The sequence below is a fragment of the Tachyglossus aculeatus genome, chromosome X1, assembly GCF_015852505.1.
Source record: "Tachyglossus aculeatus isolate mTacAcu1 chromosome X1, mTacAcu1.pri, whole genome shotgun sequence".
In the NCBI taxonomy this organism is placed as follows: Eukaryota; Metazoa; Chordata; class Mammalia; order Monotremata; family Tachyglossidae; genus Tachyglossus; species Tachyglossus aculeatus.
In genome coordinates this window covers 1,968,205-1,990,212 of record NC_052101.1, presented here as the reverse complement: position 1 = coordinate 1,990,212, position 22,008 = coordinate 1,968,205, and the positions used below count along the sequence as shown (strand labels likewise).

Below are 22,008 nucleotides of genomic sequence, written 5' to 3'. Positions count from 1 at the left end.
CACCTCAGCCACTCACCAACTTGGACACACACTCAATCTCACTGTCTCTAGGTAGTGTACAAAGTCTACTTTCACAACTCTGAAGTCCCTCTTGTCTTGGCCTATGCTGTCAAGTCATCTTTGACCCATAGCGACTCCATGGACATGTCTATCCCAGAACACCCCAACCTACATCTGCAATCAGTAATCATGAGTCTCCACCCTCGACTCTCTCTCATGCTGCTGCTGCCCAGCACAGGTGAGTTTTGACTTGTAGCAGATTGCCTTCCATTTCCTAGCCACTGTCCAAGTTAGGAATGGAATGGGCATGCCTCTGCTTGACTCTCCTTCTGGTAGCTGAGACTGGTAAAGTACTGGAAACTCTCCAGATGCAGTTCTGAGAGGGGCAAAATCGCTCTTTCAACCCAAAATGTCCTGACCTGCTTTCTTTCCCACACAAACCATCCTCACAAATCTGTCCTGTTCTCCCACAGAGACTTCTGATCTTTAAACCCCCATACAAATTTCTCAAGTCATATATTTTGTCTCTATAACCAAACTACCTTCCCTTGGCAATTAAATTGACGCCCTCAACACCTTCTCTACTGAACTAAACTCACTAACTCCCCTATCCCTTTGCCGATCTCATGCCCCTAACCCACAGCCCTGGATCACTTCCCCATTCTAATTCCTTCACTTTTGTGCACAAGCCACAGTGTGCTGCTGCCAGAAATCCAGATATAAAACTGAAGTGATCCACCTCATGTTCATCCTTGAGTGCTTTAACTATGGCCTCTCCTCTGCCTGGCAACGTTATTTTTTCTTTCCCTTATTGATTCACCATGTCCATTGCCCTCCCCAGTTATTTCAGCCATTTAAAGGAGGCCTTCCCAGACTGAGCCCCCTTTTTCCTCTCCTCCTCCCCATCATCCCCCCGGCCCTACCTCCTTCCCCTCTCCACAGCACTTGTGTATATTTGTATAGATTTATTACTCTATTTATTTTACTTGTACATATTTACTATTCTATTTATTTTGTTAATGATGTGCATATAGCTATAATTCTATTTGTTCCAACGATTTTGACACCTGTCTACATGTTTTGCTTTGTTGTCTGTCTCCCCCTTCTAGACTGTGAGCCCGTTGTTGGGTAGGGACTATATGTTGCCGACTTGTACTTCCCAAGCGCTTAGTACAGTGCTCTGCACACAGCGTTCAATAAATATGACTGAATGAATGAATTTCCTCCTCAAATCCCCTTTCCACCCCACTACCTTTCCCAACTCATTCCCCTAATGACCTGGCACCATAATTGATTAAGAAAATTGAAATGATCACATGTGAGCTCCCTAAAATCTTCCCTGCTCCTCTTCAACCCCAACCTCCTCCAGCCCCTCTTTCAGCTCTTCCATTTTTCCCATCAGTACCTCAAAAGGAGATCTCCTCTCAAAATCCATCCACTCCACCTGTGCCTCCGACACCATTTCTTTGGACCTTTTCAAACTGCTTGCCCCCACCCTTCTTCCTACCTGACTACCATCTTATACTGTTCACTTTCCAAAAGCTTCTTCCCCACTATTTTCAGATATAATAATAATAATAATAATAATAATAATAATAATAATGGCATTTATTAAGCATTTACTATGTGCAAAGCACTGTTCTAGGCGCTGGGGAGGTCACAAGGTGATCAGGTTGTCCCACATGGGGCTCACAGTCTTAATCCCCATTTTACAGATGAGGTAACGGAGGCAAAGAGATGTTAAATGACTTGCCCGAAGTCATACAGCTGACAGGTGGTGGAGCCGGATTTTGAACCCATGACCCCTGACTCCAAAGCCCGGGCTCTTTCCACTGAGCCACACTGCTTCTCTCGGATATGCTTGTGTCTCCCCTAACCTGAAAAACACCCTCACTTGACTCTATGGCTCTCTCCAGTTATTGACCCATTTCCCTTCTACCATTCATCTCCAAACTCCTTGAGTGAGTTTTCTATGACATCTGCCTCCACCTCTTCTCCTCCATTTCTCTCCTTGACCTCCTCCAGTCTGGCTTCTGCCCCCTGCACTCCACTGAAACTGTCCTCTCAAAGATTACCAGTGATCTCTTTTTTTGCCAAATCCAACAGCCTCTTCACCATCCAAATCCTCCTCTACCTCTTTGCTGCTTTGGTCATTGTGGAACACCCTCTTCTCCTGGAAACATTATCCAACCTCGGTTTCACTTATACAGTCCTCCCCTGGTTCTTCTCACATCTCTCTGATCACCCCTTCTCAGTCTTTCTCACAGCCCCTTCCTCTGCCTCCCATCTCTTAACTGTAGGAGTTCCTCAAGATTCAGTTCTGTGCCCCCTTCTATTCTGCATCTCTACCCACTCCCTTGGAGAACACATTTGGTTCCATGGCTTCAACTACCACCTTTATGCAGACAACTCTGAAACCTACATCTTCAGCCCTGATCTCTCTGGCTCTGCAGTCTCACATTTCCTCCTGCCTTCTAGACATCTCTAATTGGATGTCCTGCCGTCACCTCAAACTTCACATGTCTAAAACAGAACTCCTTATCTTCCCACCCAAACGCTGCCCTTCACTTGACTTTCCCAAAACTGTAGACAGCATCACCATCCTTCCTGTCTCACAACCCCGTAACTTTGACATTATCCTTGACTTCTCTCTCTCATTCAACCCACATATTCAATCTAATCACTAAATCCTTTCATCTGCATCCAATCTGTTACCACATCAATACAAGCGCTTATCCTATCCCACCTTGATTACTGTATTAGCCTCCTTGCTGACCTCCCTGCCTCCTGTCTCTCCCCACTCCAGTCCGTACTTGGCTCCGCTGCCTGGATCATTTTTCTACAAAAATGTTCTGTCCAAGTTTCTCTGCTCTCCAAGAACCTCCAGTGGTTGTCTGTCCACCTCTGCATCAAACAGAAACTCCTTACCATCAGCTTTAAAACACTCCATCAGTTTGCCTCCTTCTATCTCACCTCACAGGAATCGTACTACAACCCAGTACGTGCCATTCATTCCTCTAATGCCAACCTACAAACTGACCTGTTGCCCACATCCTGCCTCTGGCCTGGAATGCCCTCCCTCTTCATATCTGACAGACAAATACTCTCCTTCCAGCATCTAAAGCCTTACTGAAGGCACATCTCCTCCAAGTGGCCTTCCCTGACTATGCCCTCTTTTCAATTTCTTCCACTCCCTTCTGCAACACCCCGACTTGCTCCTTTTATTCATCCCCTTTAGCCCCACAGCATTTATGTACATAGTCATAATTTATTTATACATATTGATAGCTGTCTCCCCCTCTAAACTGTAAGCTTGTTGTGGGCAGGGAATGTGTCTGTTATATAGTTATACTCTCCCAAGCACTTTGCAGTGCTCTGCACACGAGTGTTCGATAAACACAACTGAATGATTGATAAAATCCACTCTTTCCTCTCGATCCAAACTGCTATGACATTAATTCAAACATCTTCTCCTGCCTATCCTAATGGAGGAGTTTACATAAGTGTATATAAAAGGTATAATTAGATACAGAAGTGCTACAGATGGGTTCATATCGCTTGTGATGGAGGGAATTAATCCTGAAAGGCTTGTTATAGGATGTGGAATTTGAGAAGAGATTTGAATGTGGGCTGTGGAGAGCTGTGGTCTGTTGGATTCTGTTTGGCAAAATGGTGAAATGGTTTGTTTGGCCAACAGAACAGCCTGAACAAGGGGTTTGGAGGAGAGATTGTTGGGAGTCTGAATGAGTAGGCAGATTGGCTTGACAAGAACCATGGAGTGGTTATCAGTAAGAAGTAGGGATAATTACATTGCACACTCAAAGGATTAGACCCAAAGAGAGTTTCAGTCTCCTAAATATCTTTATAACAATATTCTCATTTTCGTCTCAACAACATCTTTAGCTTCCACTCCCAAGGAAAACCCGCAAGAGTTTAAATCTTATCCTAGGGACTAGTAAGTGTTTTTTTTCAGGTTGGTTTATCTGCTTCACCATCTTTTATAATAATAATAATGGTATTCATTAAGTTCTTACTTTGTGTTAAGCATCATTCTAAACACTGAGGTAGATATAAGATAATGAGGTTGGACCCAGTTCCTGTGGCTCACACCCTTTAGTAGTAACAACCTCAATCAAGTGGTTGGCTACATTGCCCTTCTAAATGTAAATAACCCCCTTTGCTTAGATTAAAAAGGAAGTCATCTTTATAGAAAACATTTCCCTCTGCCAACAGTACTGGTACCAATTTTCATGTTTTATTGAAGTTCCAGGATCATGTTGCCTCCAGGTAACAGCACCCCTAATATCAGTGAGTAATTTCATCACAGGATGTCTGGCTTTTACTGGATCTAAGGAATGTTCATGTCTGTAGTTCTGGCCTTTAGCTCTTTTCTGTTCACCAGGATACACACTACACTCCACATCCCACAACCCTTATGATATTATGATATTATTCATCCAAGACTCCATCAACGGTGAGTAGGTTGGCATTAGAGGATCAAAGTGTGCAGTTGTGCTGTAGTAGAAGAGCAGTGAGGAGAGGTAGGAAGGGGGCAAGGTAATTGAGTGCTTTAAAGTCATTGGTAAGGCATTCCTGTTGGGTGGTGGATGGGCAACCAGTGGAGGATTATTATTATAATTATGAAGGTGAAAAGAGCCAGGAAGACAGGTGGAGAGCTGGTGTCCAGCCAGAAACAGTTGTAGATCAATCATTCAAAATATGGCATTTAACTGAGTACAGTGCTCTGCGCACAGTAAGCGCTCAATAAATACGATTGAATGAATGAACTGAGTGCTTACTGTGTGCAGAGCACTGTACTCCATGTTTGGGGAAGTAATAATAATAATAACACTGGCATTTGTTAAGCACTTATTGTGTGCAAAGCACTATTCTAAGCACTGGGGGGGATACAAGGTGATCAGGTTGTCTCACGTGGGGCTCACAGTCTTAATCCCCATTTTCCAGATGAGGTAACTGAGGCACAGTTACCCACATTGCCCAAAGTCACACACTTGACAAGTGGCAGAGCTGGGTTTAGAACCCATGATCTCTGGCTCCCAAGTCTGGGCTCTTTCCACTGAGCCATGCTGCTTCTCTGAAAGTATAATGCAATAGAGTTGGTCAGTACACTCTGTAGTCACATGGAGCTCCTAGTCTACAGGAGATCTCGCAATCACTCAATCTGTCCATAGCTACTCACTGCACAATCCCAAATCTCACCTACTCTGAAATTCCACTCTTATTGATTGATTGATCCCAGAATCTCCTGACTGACATGTCAAAAACATATTATGACAGGCAACGCCGGCATTATGGCAGCCACACCAAAACTCACAGATAGAATCTCACTGTCAGCAGTGCCAACTCTGACACCTTAGTGGCAACTCTTTAAATAAGCTGAGGAAGAAGTCCCTGGTGCAGAGGGCTAGTTTAAGAAAGGTGTGCGTCTGCCTGATAGAAACTTTCTGTAGGAGTTGCTACTTGCCTTTCCCCTACTCCTCATCTTTCTCTTTTTGTTCCTCCTTTTTCTTTCTTCATCCTCTTTCTTTGCTTCTTCCTTTTCTCTCTCTTCTAAAAGCAAAATAAAACAAAAAAACCCAAACACAAAATGCCTTAGGGACTATTGAAAGAAAAACAAATTGACAAGACATGCAGTCAGTGTCCCAGGTTCTCCAAAGGGGGCCCTGCTACTTGATAGATGTTAAAAGATAGTTGTTTATGTGTGTTTTGGTGGTTAATCAGTGATTTTTTAGCCTTAACAGGCCATCAGGAATATTCATTCATTCATTCATTCAATTGTATTTATTGAGGGCTTACTTTGAGCAGAACACTGTACTAAGCACTTGGAAAGTATAATAAGAGAAGAAGCGTGGCTCAGTGGAAAGAGCATGGGCTTGGGAGTCAGAGGTCATGGGTTTGAATCCCAGCTCCACCACTTGTCAACTGTGTGACTTTGAGCAAGCCACTTAACTTCTCTGTACCTGTTACCTCATCTGTAAAATGGGGATTAAGATTGTGAGTCCCACGTGGGACAACCTGATCACCTTATATCCCCCTCAGTGCTTAGAACAGTGCTTCACACATAGTAAGCATTTAACAAATGCCATCATTATTATTACAATTCAGCAACAGAGACAATCCCTGCCCACAACGGCCTCACAGTCTAGAAGGAGGGAGGCAGGCATCCAAATAAGTAAACAGGCACATTAGCATCAATATAAATAGATAGAATTATAGATATATATACATATCATTATTATAAATAGAATTATAAATATGTGCATATATACACAAGTGCTGTGGGGCGCAGGGGGTGTAGAGCAAAGGGAGCTAGTCAGGGTGATGGAGAGGGGAGGGGGAGCAGAAGAAGAGGGGGGCTTAGTTTGGGAAGGTCTCCTGGAGGAGGAGAGCCTTCAGTAGGGCTTTTGAGGAGGGAAGTGTGATTGTTTGGCAGATTTGAGGAGGGAGGGCATTCCAGGCAAGAGGTAGGATGTGAGCCAGGGGTCGACTACGGGACAGGCAAGAATGAGGCCCAGTGAGGAGGTTAGCAGCACCAGTGGAATGGAGTGTGCGGGCTGGGATGTAGAAGGAGAGAAGAGAGGTGAGGTAAAAAGGCTCAAGGTGATGGAGAGCTTTGAAGCCAATAGAGAGGAGTTTTTGTTTCATAAGGAGGTGGATAGGCAACCACTGGAGATTTTTGAGGAGCGGGGTGATGTGCCCAGAACGTTTCTGTAGAAAGATAATCCAGGCAGCAGAGTGAAGTACCAATGGAAGGGGGAAGAGATGGGAGATTGGGAGATTAGAAGGGATGCTGATGCAGTAATCCAGTCAGGATAGAATGAGTGATTGTACTAATGTGGTAGCCATTTGGATAGAGAGGAAAGGGCTTTTCACTGTAAAAAGTGAAATTGAGGCACTTGAATTTTATTCAAGTTGCTCAGACTTTAAAGAGAGTCTGAAGTGATGAGAAAGGCACTGGATACTATACACTTAGAGCAAAAAAAAGAGAAAGGGAGCAATGGTCAGAGCCATCGCTCCCACAAATCAAGACTCATGGTGAAGTCACCCAGTACAGAGATAAACCATCCCTGTCAGTTATTGAATCATTGAACTTGCCCCATATCTTCTCCAGCCTCGACCTTTCAAATACCTAGATTAAATCCAAATGTCTAGGCACACAAATAGCTTAAGAAGCTGCCAGAGAAAATCAATAACATTTTGTGTAAATATTTCTCTGCAAAGTTTTGTGTCTCTGGTTTAGGATCTGATTTCCAGTGTAAGCACAAACCATTGGCAAATGGTATAGAATTCAGAGTTTCTATTATTTCTAAAGAGTCTGTAGTAGTTCTTGTACTGTTTCTGTCTGATCACTGTTATTTAGAAAGGAATTAATCATTTGCAAGTAAAATGGTGTATTAGGTTCAGGAAACAAAAGGGCTGATGAATGTTTTTGATAGCATGTTTATTTTAAAATGAGTTAAATAATATCATATGTAAAGGCAGTATTCTGCAGGGACAATAACCTCTAGAATCTGTTGGTGCCACTTCATTCCATTGGTCAAGAAGGCATTTTATTACAGTTCTGGAAGGTAAAGAGACTGGGTCACATGAACTACTCAGGCTTTCAGTATTTGCAGGCCACTGGTGAGCTCTAGTTATGTAACATATAGTCTGCCAAACCCTGAGGTTAATTCTTATGTCTCAGTTTTAGCTTTTGTCTGAAAACAAACCCTCTTAAAATCCCCAACTCAACTAAAACTGGAAATATTTTTAGGGTGCAATTGGATAAATCCATGTGTCCATTTTCCTCCCTTCTCCTGGTATCTCTGAGTCTCTTTCCCTACCACTAAGCCTGCAAGCTCTGGGAGATCAGATTAAAGTAATTGTGTAAGTGTCCTGACTCCGTTCTTCAATGGCCATGGAGTATGGCAGCTAGTTCAGAAAGGGAGGGAGCCAAATTGCTCAGTCAGGATGAAAGTCTCAAGTCACAAGGGGTGTGGAAAGCTGTTTCTAGGGGCCCATGAAGGCATGAAGCCAGCATGACCTTCAGTGAATCATTTGAGACTTCTTAAACTGTATAGCTGATGTCTTGCACAAACTATAACCAATCAGTCATATCTGTTGAGAGCTCACTGTGTGCAGGGAGCTGTGCTAAGTCCTTTGGAGAGTACAATGCAACAATGTAGCAGACAGATTTCCTAATTGCTCTGCTCATAGTTAGCGCTCAATAAATGCCATTGATAAATACGATTGATTGATTGATTGATAGATAAGCATTTTTCCTCCAGGTCAAAGACATAGGTCAAATTTAAATCTCCAAAGAAGAACCCACAGCCATTCAAATTCTTTCTGAAATTGCAGTGCAGTGTAAATGGTGCATTGCCATTGATCCATCTCCTTTGGATTTTGTGGTTGATATTGGAAACTTCCTTTCTGCATGGATAGATTACAAAATAAATGTGCAATAAGGGGAAGGAGAAGTTATGGAAAAGGAATTAATGCTGAAGGATAATAGCCAGCCACACAAAGGGCAGGGTGAGGGATCACTAGCTAGGTGAGGAAACCAAGGTGGCCAATAAACTTCCAGTCTTCAGATCAGCATCATGGCTACTCTCTGGAAGGCTAGTGGCAGGGAAAGGAAGGAGGCTTAGTCAATCAATCAATTGTATTTATTGAGAGCTTACTGTTTACAGGGCACTGTACTGAACGCTTGGGATAGTACCATACAACAGAATTAGCAGATATGCTCCCTGCCCATAATCAGTCAGTCAATGGTATTGGCTGAGTGTTTACTGCTTACTCCCCCTCTAAGCTGTGAGTTTTGGGGGGCCAGGGAATGTGTCTGTATTGCACACAGAAGCACTCAATAAATACAATTGAATGAGTGAATGAATGCACAGAACAGTGTACTAAGCTCTCAAGCAAACCAACAGAGAGATGATCCAAGAGTCCTCTTCTCCAACCCACCTCATGTCCCACACCCCTACTATGTAGTTGATAGCTATAGCAGTATAGCCTAGTGAAAAGACTACCCACTGGGTGTTCACAGTGCCCAGAGCAAAGTACAGTGCCCGGCGCTTAGTACAGTCTCTGGTGCATAGTAAGTGCTTAACAAATACCATAATTATTATTACTGCTACAACAGCGAGAGCAAGACGAACAATGATGTGGTGTTGGCGAGTAGAGAAAATCTGGCTTCATTCCTGGGTTTGAGATAGGCGGTTATTGTTTGGATCCTGGCCCTGAATCACCACCTGTACAATCAATCAATATTGTATTTACTGAATGCTTACTGTGTGCAGAGCACTGTGCTAAGACCTTGGAAGAGAACAATATAATAGAGTTGGTAGACACAATCCCTGCCCACAAGGAGTTTGCAGTCTAGGGGCTGAGCCAGAAATTGTTCACTGTGGGCAGGGAATATGTTTTGCTTGTGGTTATATAGTACTCTCCCAAGCGTTTAGTAGAGTGTGCTGCACACACAAAGTGCTCAATAAATATGATTGAACAAATAAATATAAAATAAATTACAGATAGGAGAAGTATCTTCTCCACCCCTCAGTTTCCTCAGCATTAAAGCAATTTCCTCCTCAAACTTTCTTCACAAGCCCCATGGGCATTGTGACAGAGACAGAAAAGTTATTTGTGAAGCTGTCTGCTAGAAATAATCAGCGTTGAACTTGACCATTAATAATAGGAGCATTAGTGGATTTGTGGCACTTCATTAAAATCATAACTATGACATGGTGGAGAATCAGGGGCTGTGAACGAGTATTCTGAGAATGAGAGAAACTTAACATATGGAGGAAGGCCAAAGAATAAGAATTAATAATCAGGAACAAGCTTTGTTAGCTTGTTGGGAACATTGGTGCGGCTCGCAGAGTGGGGACCAAAAATAAAAGTGCCTCAATGGGGAACTTATTGAAACACAAATATCATTTGTAAAAACTTTGCAATGAAGACTCGGGCCAGAAACACTACTGTTAACTGAAAATTATCTCGAAAACCCCTCTTACCTGCTGTGGATGCACATAGGGCCAACTGGGGTTGCAATCCATGGAGTTTAATAAAGTTCCCTACCATGGAAAGGGATCAAAATATGACTCGCTTTCATCTTCTGCTGCAATTCCCAAAGGCACAATCTGCTAAATTTAATTTGAATGGGGAAGCTGACGATTTTCTAGTTCATTTAACCGTGTGCACGGAAATTGGGAGAAGTCCCAAAGTGTATACTTTTTTTTTTTTTTTGCTGGAAAGAACCAGTTAGGCTGCCTATATGGACCAAATTAGCCAGTAAATTATGCAATCTCCATTTCACTTTCATGTGTGAACCTATCATCATTCTCTTCAGCACGTCATGTATGATCTGCCAGTAAAGTTCTGCTCTGAAGAGTCTAAAACTGGACAGAACTACAACCTGCCAGAAGCTCTGCACTGGGAAGGAGGAACCTCGCAAAACTGATTCATGTGAAGTCCTCAGTTAGTCACTGGCATTTTACTAAAGGAGGAAAACTCATCCACTGGCTTTAATGTAATGAAGAGAAACAGCATTGCTTAGCGGATAGAGCATGGGCATGGGTATCAGAAGGACCTGGGATCTAATCCCGGCTCCGCCAACTGTCAGCTGTGTGGCTTTGGGCAAGTCACTTCACTTCTCTGGGCCCCAGTTCCCTCATCTGTCAAATGGGGATGAAAACTGTGAGCCCCCCCGTGGGACAACCTGATCACCTTGTAACTGCCCCAGTGCTTAGAACAGTGCTTTGCACATAGTAAGCACTTAATAAATGCCATCGCTATTAATTCCAGTCCCACCACTTTTCTGGGCAAGTCACTTCACCTCTCTGAGCCTCAGTTACCTCATCTGTAAACTGGGGATTAAGACTGCGAGTCCCATGTGGGACAGGGATTGTGCCCAATCTGAGTAGCTTGTAACTTCCCCAGTGCTCAATTCAGTGCCAGTGCTTAACAAATGCCATGTTAAAAAAAAAGTACTCACCCCTTCCTACCTTACCTCATTGATTTCGAACTATAACCCAGTCCTCACACTTCACTCTATCGATGTCAACATAATCACTGTACTTAAAACCCCCCATGCTGTCTCCCACTTCTTGCCCAAGTCCTCCCTCTGACTTTCATGTACAACCTACCACCTTCAAAACCTTATTAAAATCATATCTCCTCCAAGAGGCCTTCCCTGACTAAGCCCTCATTTCCTCTACTGCTTCTTCCCTCTGTGTTGACTATGCATTTGGATTTGTACCCTCTAAGCACTTGATATTCACCGTACGCACGCCCCACAGCTCTTATTGGGAATTTAGTTTTATTTCTGTCTCTCCCTCTAAACTCTTTTTGGACAAGGAACAGGTCTATCAACTCTGTTGCATTGTATCTTCCAAGTATTTAGTACAATGCCCTGCACACTGTAAGTGCTCAGTGAATATCCTTGATTGGTTGATTGATTGCCTGCATAACCAGGGTAAAGTGAGGGGCAATATGGGATACATGTGTTCAAAAATGAGTTGTAAATGTTATCCAGGCAATCCTGCAATCTTTGTGTCCCTTGCCTCTTACCTAGGCTGCTTGGTAAATCTTGCGACATGTGGTCTGGAATCTAACATCCACCTGAAGATGGAAAACTGTTGAAGTTTCTCATCAGGAGACCTCAGGACTGAAAATATGTGTGGAAGAGTTGAATAAAGTTCTAGAAGCGTGTGTGGCGCAACTCACACTCTGTCACTGGGCTCAGTAACTGAGAAGACAGGCAGGGGTGCAGCCCAGTGTGAAATTGGATGCAATGATTTTATACAAAACTGGATTACTGGAAAACTGGAGAAGCAACATGGCTCAGTGGAAAGAGCACGGGCTTGGGACTCGGAGGTCATGGGTTCAAATCCCTGTTCCACCAATTGTCGGCTCGTGACTTTGGGCAAATCACTTAACTTCTCTGGGCCTCAGTTACCTCATCGGTAAAATGGGGATGAAGACTGTGAGCCCCACGTGGGACAACCTGATCACCTTGTATCTCCCCCAGCACTAAGAACAGTGCTTTGCACATAGTAAGCACTTAACAAATGCCATCATTATTATAGAGAAGCAGCGTGGCTCAGTGTAAAGAGCACGGGCTTTGGAGGCAGAGGTCATGGGTTCTAATCCCAGCTCCGCCACTTATCAGCTGTGTGACTTTGGGCAAGTCACTTAACTTCTCTGTGCCTCAGTTAACTCATCTGTAAAATGGAGATTAAGACTGTGAGCCCCCCGTGGGACAAACTGATCACCTTGTTTCCCCCACAGCACTTAGAACAGTGCTTTGCACATAGTAAGTGCTTAACAAATGCCATTATTATTGTTATTACTTCGCATTTATTCATTTTGCTCTTCTTTTTCTAAGAATGCACCTTCTTTGAGAAGCAATATGCCCTACTGGAACATCCTGGGCCTGGGAGTTAGAGGATCTGAGTTCTAATCCCGAATCTGCCACTTGCCTATTGTGTGATCTTGCACAAATCACTTAACTTCTCTGTGCCTCAGTTTTTAATTTGTTTTTACTAACTAATCTTTCTCTCACTTAGACTGTGGGGCCCAAGTGCGACAAGGACTGTGTCACATCTGAGCATCTTGTATTTACCCCAGTGCTTAGTACTGTGCTTGTGCCGTAGTAAGCATTTAATGGCTACCATAATTATTATTATTCTTATTGCTCTATAGCAAGGTAACGTATGCTGCTTATCTACCTATGGGACCCATTTTCTGAGAACTTCCACAGGATCAGTGCTGGTCCATCTGCCCAATGTGGGATTTGTTGGTTCTACTGAGACTCAATTCATGCATATAAAAACACTAAATCCAGTTGTCAGGTGAAAACATGTTCTGTCAATGTTTCATTCAAGCTCAATGGGCCAACAGAAAATGCTGTCATAATTGGGCTGGGAGGATTGAATTTAGGGCAAGGGGACATGGGATTTTGGCTCAGTGGTTGTACTCTTTGCTGTGTTGTCCAGTTGACTCAAATGTCCACTGAGTGAAAACTTGTGAAAGGTTTGTTCCTTGGGAGTAGCTATTCATTCATTCAATCATATTTACTAAGCGCTTATTGCATGCAGAGCACTGTACTAAGCACTTGGGAAGTACAAATCGGCAACATATAGAGACAGTCCCTACATGCAGTACTCAGAATGTAACAGATACAGTATCAACTGCCTTCTTACTTTCTCTTCCTCCTTCTCCCCTCCTTTCCTCCCCTTCTATTTTATTTTCTTTTTTTTCTCCTGCTCCCCTTATTGCTCAACTTAATTCTTCTGTGTCCCCACATAATCCCTTTCCCTGTCTTGGGTTAAGTTAAAAATGAGGGCAATTACATGCAGAAAAACACAATTATATAGTATGCTTCTATATACTTATATATTATTATACATCGTAGAAATTTATTATATATAGTTGTATACTGTAAATCTATATAAAGGATATCTGTGTGTGTGTGTACATACACACACATATATGCACACACACACACAGAAATACAGTTTTGAGTTATATCTGTATGTTCAAGCAAAAGCAAGAACAAGAAATAAAACTAGCTATCAAATTCAGCTATAAAACAGCCTCCAGTGAGAGTGAAAAAGGCTTTCTTTGTTGCAGGGCCTGGGAACAAGCTGCTCTATTTACAGAGTGGGAGATAGCGTATTACCCACAGTAAGCCCATACAGCAAGCATCGGCATTTAAGGCCCTTAATATCCATTGAATAAAATGGGATTTTACACAGATTGACTGAAGCAAAGCTGTTCAGTAGTAATTAAGATTATGCGTCTGTTGTCATAGCTCACCCATGTATCTAAGGATTCACACATGGGTGCACTCATGCTTCAGAGCATGGCTGACTGGTCCGTGTCTACGGGAGGTAGCATCTTAGTGTTAACGGGCAGAGAGACACCGACAGTGGATGCACGTCAGGAAGTAACCCTGGAAACAGAAATGAATCTGCAGGTACCTTGTAAGCCCTAAGCACATTTGGGGGCAGCAGTATTGCTGAGTAACATTACACTGTTTATAGATACACAGTTCAAAGGGTATATGTGGGCCACTGACTAGAAAGGAGAGGGGTAAGTTCAGAGTCCACGGAAAGGAGGGCAGTAAAGACATCGGAAACAGGGAATATATTGATATAGCGTCTCAATGCAGCAACATAATTGCTTTCTGAATGAACTATGAGCAAATAAAAGAGAGGTGAATATCCAACAGCCTCCATGGACAGGAACCTCCCATCAGAGAAGCAGTGTGACTCAGTGGAAAGAGCCTGGGTTTGGGAGTCAGAAGTCATGGGTTCTAACCCTGGCTCTGCCAATTGTCAGCTGTGTGATTTTGGGCAGGTCACTTAACATCTCTGTGCCTCAGTTACCTCATCTGTAAAATGGGGATGAAGACTGCGAGCCCCACGTGGGACAATCTGATCACCTTGTATCCTCCCCTGTGCTTAGAACAGTGCTCTGTACATAGGTAGCGCTTAACAAATGCCATCGTTATTACTATTATTATCAGGTCGATCTCCAGGCCAGTCAGAAGCCAGACCTGAGGATGCACTAGCGTTTTGTCACTGGAGAGAAAGGTTCACCAAGTGGCCATTATTAAGCTGCATTAGATGGGCAGGACTTTGGGAGTCACAAACTAGTAGGCCACCTTAGAGACTATCATAAAACTCTTCACACTTTCCCACCTGCCCTGTCGACGGATAACATTCCAGATAATTGGAACAGTCCTCGTTGTTTCTGTCTACCACACTGTCACCAAGTGGGGGACTCAGACAAGGCCCCAAGTTCTCAGAAGCCTTACAGTGGAGGAGAGAAGGGACAGAGCCCTGAGCACTATGGGAGAGTTGTCATGCCCAGAAAAATGATATTCTAGCTACATCAGATCAACCAAAAGATGCCACTCAGAGTCATGGAAGACAAGACTTAGACTTGATCTTCCAGTTGCTAACTGGCTGGTGTGTGGGATATATTTAGGTCCCCTGAGAAAACTGTCAATTTTGTTATTTGTAAACCTGTCATTTTCAAATATACTTTGCTGTACTAGGAGAATTGTTTTATTTTGGCGAAAAGCTGTTTCCAGAGTTCATCGAATCAGGTAATTTGTTAGCCACCTGCAGTATTTCATGAAACATTTTTCAATATGTCAGACTTCTGTCAAGAGATGGAAGTTCGGCAAGCAGACAGGACCTAAAATTTCTCGATTTCTATCCACCTTCATTAGTCCTGCAACTGTCTACTCAGTCATTTGGTTGGTGATATTCTCTTGATTCCATCCATTCAGGTTTTCTCAGTTTAGGATTCCATCTGTCCAGGTTTTCTCATCTAATATATGCCAACAGAGATCTCCAAAATCCTTAAACACAACAAAAGCAGTCACACACTCTACCTGTAAGTGATATTTGCCCATCAACAGTTCCAGGAAAATTAATTTTAGTTACTTTGGAAGTCCTCAATCAGATGTTCTTTCCTCCATCTTGGTCTTTATCATTTGGAATAACCAGTGAGGTTTTACACAGATGTACCCATTACTGTATCATTTTATCTCCACTGTACTCGTTCAGGACAAAGGGGGTAATGCTCTGGTTTGACCATAGTCATTCATTTCCTTGGTCAGTTGTGATTTTTGTAGTGAGAATGTGCTCCTCGCTGTTCACTATTCATTCATTCATTGATTCATTCATTCAATTGTATTTATTGAGCGCTTACTATTTGCAGAGCACTGTACTAAGTGCTTGGGAAGTACAAATCGGCAACATACAGAGACAGTCCCTACATGCAGTACTCAGAAAGTAACAGAAACAGTATCAAGTGCCTTCTTACTTTCTCTTCCTTCTCCCCTCCTTCCCTCCCCTTCTATTTTATTTTCTTTTTTTCCTCCTGCTCCCCTTATTGCTCGACTTAATTCTTCTGTGACCCCCACATAATCCCTTTCCCTGTCCTGTCATAATAATAATAATTCCGATGTTTGTTAAGCACTTACTGTGTGACAGGCACTGTTCTAATCGCTGGGGTGGATACCAGCAAATCAGGTTGGACACAGTCCCTGTCCAACGTGGGTTTCACAGTCTCAATCCCCATTTTACAGATGAAGCAACTGAGGGAAGTAAAGGAAAGTGAAGGAAGTAAAGTGACTTTCCCAAGGTCACACAGCAGACAAGTGGTGGAGCTGGGATTAGAACCCATGACCTTACGACTTCCAGGCCACTACATAATGCTCTTTTCTACCACTGACTTGTTGGTTGTCCAGCTGAGGAATTGTTGCTATGGCCACCCAGTTGTTTCCAGGCTAGTCCAGGGATTTTCCGGGTAGGACCAGATAAAGACTCTCGGAGGAACCTTCTCCCAGTCACAAGTTCTCACATCCTGTTGAGGTGGTGACTGCTGCTCCTCCTTTGAGGCACACAACCCCCTCCTCAACAATAATAATGATTAGAACTGTGGGTTTAGAATTGTTAAGTGTTTGCGCCAAACCCTGCTCTAAGCACTGGGATAGATGGAAGATAATCGGGTTGGACAGAGTCCCTGTCCCACGTGGAACTGGGACAGCGTGGCTCAGTGGAAAGACCCCTGGCTTTGGAGTCAGAGGTCATGGGTTCAAATCCCCGCTCTGTTGCTTGTCAGCTGTGGGACTTTGGACAAGTCACTTCATTTCTCTGGGCCCCAGTTACCTCATCTGTAAAACAGGGATTAAGATTGTGAGCCCCATGTGGGACAACCTGATCACCTTGTATCCCCCCAGTGCTTAGAACAGTGCTTTGCACATAGTAAGCGCTTAACAAATACTATTATTATTAACTGTTTTGAGTTTGGTGGTGTCTGTGGTAGAGCTGGAGTGTGTGTTGTGTTTGGAGGGGTGGAGAGCTGAGGGGGCAGATGGAGAGAGTCTCCATGCTTGTATGGTTCTGGTGGCCTGTAGTGAGCTCCTCAGCAGGCACGGAGTCCCCTGAGACAGTGGTCACCACAGCTACTCCTTGGGCTCCAGCCCAAAAAAGTAGCATGGCCTAATGGATAGAGCACAAGCCTGGAGCCAGGAAGACCTAGATAGTAATCCCGGCACTGCCACTAGTCTGCTGTGTGACCCTGGGCAAGTCATTTAACTTCTCTGGGCCTCAGTTACTTCGGCTGTGAAGTGGAGATTAAGATAGGGAGCCCCATGTAGGACAAGGACTGCATCCAACCAGATTTGCTTGTATCTATCGCAATGCTTAGAACAGCACCTGGCACATAGTAAGCACTTAACCAAGGCCATAATTATTGTTATTATTCATTGTTATTAACAACTACTGTTATTGCTTCTCTGTAGAGAAGCCGCGTGGCTCAGTGGAAAGAGCCCGGGCTTTGGAGTCAGAGGTCATGGGTTCAAATCCCAACTCCGCCACTTGTCAGCTGCGTGACTTTGGGCAAGTCCTTTAACTTCTCTGTGCCTCAGTTACCTCATCTGTAAAATAGGGATTAAAACTGTGAGCCCCCCGAGGGACAACTTGATCACCTTGTAACCTCCCCAGTGCTTAGAACAGTGCTTTTGCACATAGCGCTTAACAAATACCATCATCATCATCATCATCATCATCATTAAGGCCCCGCTTCTCTTGGTCTGACATTGTATGGGCCACACTTCTGGCATCCCCCTTGTTGACAGGGAGGGTTTGAACCCAGTTCAGTGGAGAAGAATTGGCACCTGTGGCTCCAGCCCAAAACCAAGGGTGCCCTCTGTGCTCAGGCGGTAGCCTTCGATGGGAGCACCCACTTCCAAACATGAAGCAAGGGTGATTTAGTGGATTTTGGTAGAATCACTTAAGTGCCCAACCAGAGCCACGGACCACCCGCACTCAGATAAAGCAATCCCACGAATTCTCCAAGTCTGATCCTCCATGCACTTTTAAATTTATTGGAGACCTCCCAGTGGACGCAGGAACTTCAGCTTCTGAAAGCCATAGTAACCCTTGTTGATCCATTTTGCTTAGTTGGTCTCAAAGCTTATTCAGGATGCTCAGCTATAAAACCGTCATTCCACTTTAGCACTGAAGATCCAGGAATTGCAGGATGGTTCTGGCAGGCGAGGGAGTCTGAGTCCAAGGATTTTCCAGGGTGGGTCATTGGACATTGAGTGCTGTGTCATTCAACAGCAGTTCTGTTGTTACTGAAGGCCAAAGGACACAGCCCATGTCTATGGTTCAGGCCCTTTCCACGTCGCAGTAAATTGAAATTTTACATAGACATTTTTAGGCTTAATAATAATAATCATGATGTTGGTATTTGTTAAGCACTTACTATGTGCCAAACACTGTTCGAAGTGCTGGGGTAGATACAAGGTGATCAGGTTGTCCCACGTGGGGCTCACAGTCTTCATCCCCATTTTACAGATGAGGGAACTGAGGCACAGAGAAGTGAAGTGACTGGCCCAAGGTCACCCAGCTGACAAGTGGCAGAGTCAGGATTAGAACCCATGACCTTTGACTCCCAAGCCCGTGCTCTTTCCTCTAAGCCACCATGCTGCTTCTCCATGCTGTTTAAATTTTCCCTGATTTCATTATTATAATAGAAATCAACATGGTCTAATGGAAAGAGCATGGATCTGGGAATTAGAAGACCTGGATTCTAATCCTAGTTCCTTCATTTGCCTTCTGTGTTACCTGGGCAAGTAGTCATTAAGCTTATATGCACCTCAGTTTCTCCTTCTGTAAAATGGGGATAAGATGCCTGTTCTCCCTCCCTATCAGACTCAAAGAGCCATGCATGCTTTTTGAAAGGGAATGGCCAAATTTTAAGTGATAAATGCTTAGAATATTAAATAACAGCAACATTGAGTTATAATCTACCATGCGGGCATCTTTTATAAATGGACCATTTTGCATGTAGATATGACTGCCACTGGCTAAAATGTAATCTAGATAGGTAAATTTGCTCCATATCTCTAAATTTTCTTTGACAAGTAGCTTATTTTCTGAATAGGGGAAACACCTTTCTAAAACAGATGTTTTCCTAACAAAGAAGAAGTGTTTCCTACAGGAAAAAGCACAGGCCCCGGAATCAGAAGACCTGGATTTTCATTTCGGCTCCACCACTTGTCTGCTGCGTGACCTTGGGCAAGTCCCTTAACCTCTTGGAATTAAGACTGTGAGCCCTATGTGGGACAGGGACTGTGTCCAACCCAATTATCTTGTATCTACCCCAGCGCTTAGTACAGTGCCTGGCACATAGCACTTAACAAAAAACATTAAAAAATCACAATTATTATCATCAATAAGTGACCAAAACCTGCTAAGAAAATGGTACATATCACAAGCGGTATTAATATTTTGGTTTCTTAGCTGAAATAGTATGTGGCCTAGTGGAAAGAGCCTGGGCCTGGAGTCAGAGGACATAGGTTCTAATCCCAACTCTGCTACATGTATGCTGTGTGACCTTGAGTAAGTCACTTAACTTCTCTGTGCCTCTGTTACCGCATCTGTAAAATGGGGATTAAGAGTGTGAGCCTCAAGTGGGACAGGGACTGTGTCCAACCTGATTGCCTTGTATCTACCTTGGGGCTTGGAACAGTGCTTGGCACATTGTAAGCACTTAACAGACTACAATTATTATTATCAGTATGCCATAATTTTGTGCACAGTAGGCACAGTTTCCTGAGGGACAGAGGAAATGTTTTAGCAAATTAAAACCCAAGTTACTTACATTCTGGGAACGCCAGTGGACAATTCCCTGCTCCTCCCATCATCCACCCTTCCCTCCCCTTGGCTTTGCTCATTTCTTCTGAATCTGAAATGGTTGCATAGTGACAAAACACATCCTATATGCCATAGGAAGATGTCTCTAACTGACTGAATTATTACTCCTCTCTGATTAAATCTCCCCATTTGGGAAAGGAATGAACATGAAACCTAAAGAATAAGAAAGTTGAAGTCAGAAAAATGACTATTTTCTGTCATGAAGATACCATATGTGTCACCGGTACATTGTGTGTCATTGGTACATTGTGTATGGCATGCTTTTTGAAGTTCTTGCTCTACCATTCTTAAGTCACTGGGGAGCTTTGACCAACATTAGGTACTAATCAGTCAGTCATATTTATTGAGCACTTACTGTGTACAGAGCACTGTACTAAGCGCTTGGGAGAATAGAGTTTAACAGATTTAGTAGACATGTTCCCTGCCCACAACAAGCTAGCAGTCAAAACTACGCTTTATATCTTCTTACATTGATATCCGTAAAGGCCTTTGAAAATGCACCATTCAATTTAACGACGAAACAATGAAATTCTAGAAAATTCCCAGCTCACAGAAATGTCATGTATTGTTAAAATGCCAAAAATCTCACCAACCACCCAATACACACTGGCCACTCCTGTCCTCTCCTCCTAAATGTTCAATGGAGGAGAGGGAACAGGAAGCAGCTGAGAAGTAGCATGGCCTAGTGGAAAGAGCACAGGCCCGGGAGTCAGAGGACCTGGGTTCTAATTCCGGCTCTGTCACTTGCCTGCGGAGTGACCTTGGGCAAGTCAGTGTTTATGTGACTCAGTTACCTCATCTGTAAAATTGGAATTAAAGCTGTGAGCCCCAGGTGGGATATCTTGATAGATATCTTATATCTATCCCAGTCTTTGGTACCACAGACTGGCACACAGTAAGCACCAAACAAATATCAATACCCTGAAAACAAACTTTATTCTGAATTGAACTCATTCCCACAAAAAAAAAAAAAACCCACCAAAAAACAGGAAGCAAACCTTGGCCTAAGACTTCAGGATTGAGAACTGGTGTGGAGGAATCAATGATGGGGCTGGTGGTTATTTTGTTAGTATGTTTGGTTTTGTTCTCTGTCTCCCCCTTTTAGACTGTGAGCCCACTGTTGGGTAGGGACTGTCTCTATATGTTGCCAACTTGTACTTCCCAAGTGCTTAGTACAGTGCTCTGCACACAGTAAGCGCTCAATAAATATGATTGATTGATCACACACACTCTCTCTTCCCATTAAGAAGCAGCGTGGCTCAGTGGGAAAAGCCCAGGCTTTGGAGTCAGAGGTCATGGGTTCAAATCCCAGCTCTGCCACTTGTCAGCTATGTGACTTGGAGCAAGTCACTTAACTTCTCTGTGCCTCAGTTACCTCATCTGTAAAATGGGGATGGTGAGCCCCCCGTGGGACAACCCGATCACCTTGTAACCTCCCAGCACTTAGAACAGTGCTCTGAACATAGGAGCTTAATAAATGCTATCATTATTATTATTATTCCCTGCCCCTCATGTTCTAGCTAGGGCACAGAGCACAACGGGAGGGTATATGGGCAGGGGGCAGAACACTGCCAAGTGCATGTATGGTTTTCTCTCACTCACATTAGGCAGAAAAAGCCAGAACCTGGCCTGTATCCCAATTCTCCTCTTTCCCAGAGCTGGACTCTTTCCACTGGATTGGCATAATAATAATGGCACTTATTAAGCGCTTACTATGTGCAAAGCACTGTTCTAAGCACTGGGGAGGTTACAAGGTGATTAGGTTGTCCCACGGGGGGCTCACAGTTTTCATCCCCATTTTACAGATGAGGTAACTGAGGCACAGAGAAATGAAGCGACTTGCCCAAAGTCACACAGCTGACATTGGCGGAGCTGGGATTTGAACCCATGACCTCTGACTCCAAAGCCCGGGCTCTTTCCACTGAGCCACACTGCTTCCCAATGCCCACAGTCCTGGCTTTTGTTCCCAGAGTGATAAGATGGGTGGGGCTGCCTTCCTTAAACTCAATCAATTCAATCAGTCAATTGTATTTATTGAGTGCTTACTGTGTGCAGAGCACTATACTAAGCGCTTGGGAGAATACAATAGAACAATCTAACAGACAGATGCATTCCCTGCCCACATTGAGCTGACAGTCCAGAGTGACAAAATAATGTAATAATAATAATGATTATGGTATTTGTTAAGTGCTTATTATGGGCCAAGCACTGTACTCAGCGCCGGGGTAGTTTTCATGAACTGGATGACAAAACAGGAGCA

General features: G+C 43.6%; 1 non-coding gene across 1 annotated transcript; it reads right to left on the bottom strand.

The window, feature by feature from the left end:
• Positions 1-248: 248 nt before the first annotated feature.
• LOC119920607 lies at positions 249-386 on the bottom strand. The gene has a single exon (XR_005448337.1). It is a non-coding gene; the product is annotated as a small nucleolar RNA SNORA7 (small nucleolar RNA).
• Between the last annotated feature and the right edge of the window lie 21,622 nt (positions 387-22,008).